Below are 7,775 nucleotides of genomic sequence, written 5' to 3' on the forward strand. Positions count from 1 at the left end.
TACATATACAATTTGTAAAGTATTAATATACATATAAAGGTAGTAGATATTTTAGTGTAGTACAAAAAATTGGTCTGCAACCAATCAGAAAATCCCAATTAGACTCAGCAACTGGAAGATTACAAATGTAAAATGGTGTGTTTATAAAAGAATGAGTAACTTATATAGTGCATGTTGGGGTCTTTACCTGTGCCTGTTGGTTTGCCTGTACACAGTGTATCTATGAGTGTATGTGCTTTGTGGCTAAGTATATATAGTTTATATAATGCATTTAGTTATAGGTGTGGAGTATGTACATGTATGTGTGGCCAACGGGTCTAGACCTTACCCTGTAATGAGTTTAGTAATGAGTTTGCTGAGGCTACTGGAGAGCTGCCATGGAAACCTGACCACCCAGAAGGTGGAGCAAAAGTGCACAGCCTCTAGTCAAAGGTTGTGCTATCACTATGACAACCATGAGGAAATAACAAATATGGAATATGAAACAATAAAGTTCAGCGAAATTAAACTGTGAAGAAAAACACCAACATTTGCATGAGGTAAATATTATTAAATATTACATAGTAGAAAGTTTGGTTGAATGTATTTGATATAAAAGAGTCAAATGTTTTCATTATACAGATAAATACATCTGAATTAATGGCAATTTATTAAACAAAATCAAGCTGAACTTAAAAACAATAATTTTGTGTCTGAATACATGTATGAATGTTCCACTAATCTAGTGTTTTCGGGTTTAAGTGTGGGACGGATAAAATGTGTGTGTGTGTGTGTGTGTGTGTGTGCCCGTGTATGTGTGTGTGTGTTTGTGTGTGTGTGATTTGAGAAGAAAAGCTATGTCAGAGCAGAAATTGATGATAATCTTTGTGGTTTCTAAGAAGAGAGGAAGATTATACCCAAAACACATGTAGTCATCCACCATTCCAGGAATTCCAGCATACAACTCTTCATATAGAAAATGACCCCAAATCACCATTCAAGGCTGTTGATACAATGATGCTATGAATATTAATGAATATTTATATAACTTAATAATTAATATAACATATTTAGCATTGAGAATAACATGTTCCTCTACACAGAAGATGCAGAATATATTCACTATAACTAATTAAGGATGACAGTCCCAGGCAATGTACTAAAGCTGCTCAGATAATAACACAACAGCAGGCATACAGATAGGGCAGATATACATACTGATACCATCAGCCTTCTTAGCACCTGGTCCAAGGTGACCAAGCCAAAGATACAAATGTCATTTAATTTTGATGAAAGATTGAGAAATTATGCATGCACACACACACACACACACACACACACACACACACACACACACACTTTTAGAGATCTAGTATGTTTTAACAAGCATTATCTTAAAGCCTCTAAAATATCTCTGAAATGAACTGCACTCTCATCAAATTGAATTAATCAAGCTACATCAAGGTAGGCAGAGTGTGTGTGCATGCGTGCATGTGCCTGTGTGTCAGTGCGTGTTTATTAACTGTCAAGTGTCAGCTGAATCACAGAGAGCTTAATAAACATGTGCAACAAAGCAAGAACGTGAACTCCGCCCCTATCCCACAACCCTGAACCCTTTCCCTCCACAGCCACACACTTTTATGGGTCGGATATTAGATTCTGCCTTAAAACTGCCAGAGGACATTTTCTCTTTCTGAGTTTAATGACCTACTCTTTCTCTTTCCTCTGGGTTTCTTTCTCTCTTTTCCTCACCCTCTCGCTCTCGCACTGTAATACTACATTGTTTTGATACACCATATACAAAATCACAAAGCATTTTGGAAACTTTCCATAAATCCTTAATTCCGGATGTCTTAATCCTTAATTCTTAATTGCTTTTCCCCCTCCCTTGGGTGTGTAGTCCAAGCACTTCCTGCTTCTCTGTGTCTCTCTCCATCCGATGGAGTACCACTTCAGAGCTATGGAATGTGATGGGATGAGGTTCCAGAGAGGTGACGTCATGAGGGTGAGTGGAGGTGAGTGGGTGTGTGTGTTGGTGAGTCGAGGTGTGTGGGGGTATGTGGGGGTATTTGTGGGTGAGTGGGGGTGTGTGTGGGTGAGCGGGTGTGTGGAGGTGTGTGGGGCTGTGTGTGGGTGAGTGGGTGTGTGTGTGTGTGTGGAGGTGGGTGGGGGTTTGTGGAGGTGTGTGGAGGTAAGTGGGGGGGTGTGTGGGTAGTGGGGGTGAGTGGAGGCGTGTGGGGGTGAGTGTGGATGAGTAGAGGTGTGTGTGGGTGAGTGGAGGTGTGTGTGGATGAGTGGAGGTGTGTGGGGGTGAGTGTGGATGAGTGGAGGTGTGTGGGGGTGCAGGTGCATGCATGTGTATGCATGTGTTATAGACAGAACTTTTGTGTATTGTGTATCATTATGAGCCTGTGGTGAGTGAGTAGATGTGTGTGGGTCATTATATTTGAGGATCTGTAGCTTGTAGGAGCAAGATGTAAAAGAAAGTTATTTGGAGCAAGATTATTGATATCTTCATGATGCAAATCTACATATGAAGCAGTATTTCATCAACTGAAAACACTTATGTTTAAAGCTAGGCTTTAAAGCTGGGCTTATTACATTTAGCATGAAGGTTTTCTTTCATGTTTGATTCATGGGTCAATTTAATTTACATAAATATAATTCACTATTCAATTTAATTTACATAAATATAGTTCACTAAATTAACAATGGTATATAACATTGCATTGTGCATTGGACTAATAAAATACAATTTTTCATTACTCAAATCTGCTATGGTTATGATGATGATGATGATGATGATGATGATGATGATGATGATGATGATGATGATAAGAGGAGGAAAAATAAACATGATAAGAATATATATTATATTATGAGTTATATATTTGCCTGTCTTTGTGAACCAGTGGGACTTCAGTAGGCTTAGCTTTCTATATCAATTTCAATGTGAATTTGGAACCAGGCCTTTTTATAAAACAGAGGGTTATCTGCTACACAGATGCCACAGTGTTGTATTTGATCAATTTCTTATGGTTTTATGTGAAATAATAATACTAATAATATTGTGTGTATTTTAAATAATTGTGCAAAATTTCTCCATAATAGTGCATATTCCATATTAGTAGCATATTAATAGCTGAGTTAATTCCAAAACTGTTGCAGTCCCCTTTCCTCCAACCTTCAAATTGGCTGCAGTCATTTCTGCTCTTAAAAAGCTTCCAGAACTGCAGACCAATTTCCTGTCTTGCCTTTCACTGCAAATTGCTTTTCCTGGATCTTACTGCTACCTTTGACACAGTATGTTGTGACATTTGGATCCAGAGAATTAAAAGATTTGTTGGCATCACCGATACTGCATAAGCCATACCTGATGGACAGACAACAATTTGTCTGTCAGTCTGACTCAAATCTGACCCATCTAGCCTATTCCATGGTGTTCCTCAGGGTTCATTTCTTGGTCTGCATTTTTATAATTTATATACTCCTCCTTAGCAATATTATTAGACAAGATGGTCTCCAGTTTCACTGGTCAAATGTGCTGATATAAAAACTAGGATGGCCCAAGTGTTTTTTTTTAACTAGTTTTAGTTCTCCCCATCCACCCATAATAAATCTGGACTGCACACAATACTCATTCCTTGGCCAAGATTTTGAAATCTTTTGAAGTTATTTTAGATCCCACACATCATTATCACCACATTTAAAATGTTGTTAAGAATGTTAAACATTTCTACATTATTTCCCTGTCTTATCCACACCAGACCACGAGAACATATAACTCCTGCACTCATATAACTCAGCCTAACATACAATATAAGGAAGTTGTTCTATGTTTAAGTCTTTTTATGGTCTGGATCCTCCTTAACTTTCTACCCCCCTTCATCCATATTCTCCTCCACGTACTCTCTGTTCTTCCGGCACCCTCTTATTCTCTGTTCCTTCTCCTAGGTGCCGCACCAGTGGTGAATGGGCTTTTAGTGTAGCAGCTCCCAAATTTAGGAACAGTTTTCCTGCTCACCTACATACCTGGACTTTTTCCTTTCTTTCCACAGTTGAAAATCCATCTTTTTCAGCTTGCCTTCACAATGACATTATTACTATAGCTTATTATTATTACAGCTTAGTGATAGCATGTTTCTAATGACAATTGTTTATTCATTTAATTAATGATTCAACTTTATTATTGTTGTTATTGTTGTCATTATTATTATCACGATTAGCAATTTGTTTTTTTATTTTACTGGTTATATTTATTTTGTTGTGTATTTTTTACCTTTGTCTGTAATCTTTTTCTCTTTGCTCTTTTAATATATTTGTACAGTGACTTTGTGTCTTGAAAAGTACTGATGAATTAATATATTATGATTATAATTATTATTATTATTAATTAAAAAGTGTGGGATTCTATAAATAATTGATATATTTAGTTCAGGCAGATGGGGTGAAGACCAGCAATCACATGTTCAGCAGTACAGGACGAGGGCAAGGACAGGTATGCGTTGTTTATGCATTGTCAGTAGGTAGGTAGGGTAGTAATGGATAGACACCACAAGAAACAGAATGTTAATTTGTGAACTTTGACCCATATAGGTGACAAATAAGGATGATGATCCAAACTGGTACAAAACTGAGGTATTAGGAATGGAGGGGCTATGTTCCTAAGAACTATATCAAAGAAAGACCTTATCTGTAAGTACCAGTGTAAAAAAAGATGAACGAAAGTGTGTGTGTGTGTGTGTGTGTGTGTGTGTGTGTGTGTGTGTGTGTGTGTGTGTGTGTGTGTGTGTGTGTGTGTGTGTGTGTGTGTGTGCGGCCATGATGGCTTTGTATGTGTGCATGCATTCATGTGTAATGAGTAATTTCCTGATATGTGCATAAATGAATAAAACTCTGAAAAAGGTTCTGTATTTAACTGGATAGAGTTTTTTGAAAACTGTGTATACCTTTAATGTCTATACTGTAGATTCTGAAAGTAATTTTCTGGCTAGTTATAATAAATTCATGTGCTATTAATGGACATATTGGAAAAACATATTCTACGGAAACCAGTTACTGGATGTAATTATTCTGATGATGTAGTGGAGTCCTAAAACCAGCAACAAGGTGTTAAAAAATTGAGGCTCTGTTTATGACTACAAAACGCGATCACTAAATGAGCATAAGCCTCAGTAGTAGTCCGTTGTCCCATTAAGATACATAAGGCCTGTAAACAAAAGTCCTAAAGGCCTCAGGCTAGAATGGACTGTAATCTAAAATGGATTATAACCCAGAATATATTATAATTTAGTTTTCTATGGCAATCTGAAAATCTGCCCCCTGCCTAGGACTGCCCTCTGCCTTTCCATCAGGTTTGATTCCTATTTGTGCAGTTGTATGATCAGCTGAAATGAAACGGCAGCGACATATGTGCTCCACGGCCGAACAGACGGCAGAAAAAGTGATAATGGCGTATTGAGCCGGATGCTCCCGGGTGCTGTAGATCGTGGGAGGAATATCCCGGCAGGCTGCCGAGTCTTGGCTCAGGCCACAGGAATGTAGCTTATACTCCTTTGTCTTTGGTAGCAAAGACAGAAGTGCTGTCAGAAATGTTGGAGACAGGTAGGTGTGTGTGTTTATGTGTGTGTGTGTGTCCATTCATGTCTGGCATTTTTGTTAACACACGCTAGGTTGCTATGATGTAATCCTTCAGTTCCCAGTATTTTGAAACCCATTTAAGTGTCGCAGTCTATCTGTATAACTCTAGAGATTTTGATTTGCATAATATAAATAACATGTTATAAAAATGTTATATAATTATTATAATATGTCAGAGGACGCCCCCCCCACAAGTCACGTGGTACGGCCTGCCGTGTGCAGGGGGGTACCAATGTTTGTAGCCACACCCCCGTGAAGGCACACACCTGTACGAGGTTACGTATTGATGTGTGTTTGTCTGTTTAAAACCCCGTCAGTGCGTGCCTCACCGTTGGTCATTGTTTGTTCGCTGATGTATGTAAGTGTGTATGTAGTCATTGTTGGATGTTACTATAGCCGATGTTTAGTTAAATGTATAAGTCATGTCTGTCGTTAGTGTTGTGTGAGTGCCATTGTTCTACATGTTTTATGTTAATAAATGTTTCACATCGAGGGAGTCTGTGTGTCTTGCTCCACGCCCACCGGCACTCGGGCCAGCGACAACGTTACATAATAATGTAATATCAACAATACCATTATTGTTGTTGATGCTGTTATGTTGATATAGCTGATGTAGGTGGTCCACTGCAATTGACAAGAATTTACTCATAAAGTACATTAGCGCTTGTATGGTCCGCATTTACTGCCCTATTCAGGACTTTAAAATTTAAAAAAGGTCATTTTTTTCTCTCTCATTACACAAAGAAATTACACACACACACTACACCGAAACTTCTGTACTAGTCTTAGGTACTTCAGTTTATGATCCAGTACATAGCATATATGTGGAAAGGTTGGTTTGCCTCTTAAAGCATATAACCGAGGAGCGCGCTTATGCTTTTGCCTTGGCCTGTTTGCCTCATTATGGTTGTAGAACCTCTAAAGCAGCTGCATCTAAAACTAATCTTCATATATGCATCACTGTGCACTCACTGGGGCATTTTCAATTGAATCTGCAGCCTGGCATGAAGTTATAAATAACAAGTTATTGTCCTAACACATCTCATGAGAATTCAGTTTAAGATGCACTTCCTCCTTCTCTCTCTGTCTCTCTCTCGTGTCAATGTCTCTCCCTTGAGTAACACGTGACAGCCTGTCTCCATTACTTACCAATGACCTCGAGCGGGCATTGAGCAGTCTTGAGGCCATGAGCGGAGTGTATTCTACCCACTTGGCGTGGCAGTACTTGTGTTGCTGCTCTGTCAGAAAAAAATTGCTGCTCGACCAGGACTGCTGATCTAATCTTCTCTTACCTTAAGTTTGTACTTTCTGTCATTTTTAATGTTAGAGAGAGAGAGAGAGAGAGAGAGAGAGAGCAGTTTAATTTCCTGATATCATGGGAGAGATTTAAGTGCAGAAATTAATTAACAGTGCACACTTTCTACTATTGAACCTTTCTCTCTCTCTCTCTCTCTCTCTCTATCTCTCTCTCTCTCTCTCTCTCTCTCTCTCTCACACATACACACACACACACACACACACACACATGGTTCAGTTTTCATAAATGCAGAACAATTAAAATATTAAAATATCCTTGCTGAAAATGTTATAGATACTGAATATCATAGTTATACAGTTTGTAATGGTTATAGCAAGTTTTCAAATGTAAAGCATTTCAGTAAGACTACAAGTCCAGTGGTTCAGTGAAAGTAATTTAGTGCAGTGGCAAACAGTTGAAGTTGAAGCCAGACACTTCTTTTACTAAATGAGACTTGGAAACTGTGAACTAATGAGATATATTGTTTTCAAAGTGGAATAATAATCATTTAAAAACTATAATTATAATAATTTAATAATTGATCATTAATAATAATTTAAGAAACAATATATATATATATATATATATATATATATATATATATATATATATATATATATATATATATATATATATATATATAAATAAGGAAAGGCCTCCTGTTTAAGGTGTAAGAGTGTTATTTTCACATATGTGGTAGACACTCTTATCCAGAGCAATTTACAGTTTCAGTCACATTAGAGATCAGCCATAGACATAGTCTTGGCCATAAACTCTTATTGATATAACATGTAGCACTTCCCCAGTACGAAGATTGAACCCCTGTCCCCCACAGGAGGAGCAGGATTATTGACCCACT

Source organism: Electrophorus electricus, chromosome 18, assembly GCF_041902795.1.
Source record: "Electrophorus electricus isolate QZ-2024a chromosome 18, ASM4190279v1, whole genome shotgun sequence".
In the NCBI taxonomy this organism is placed as follows: domain Eukaryota; kingdom Metazoa; phylum Chordata; class Actinopteri; order Gymnotiformes; family Gymnotidae; genus Electrophorus; species Electrophorus electricus.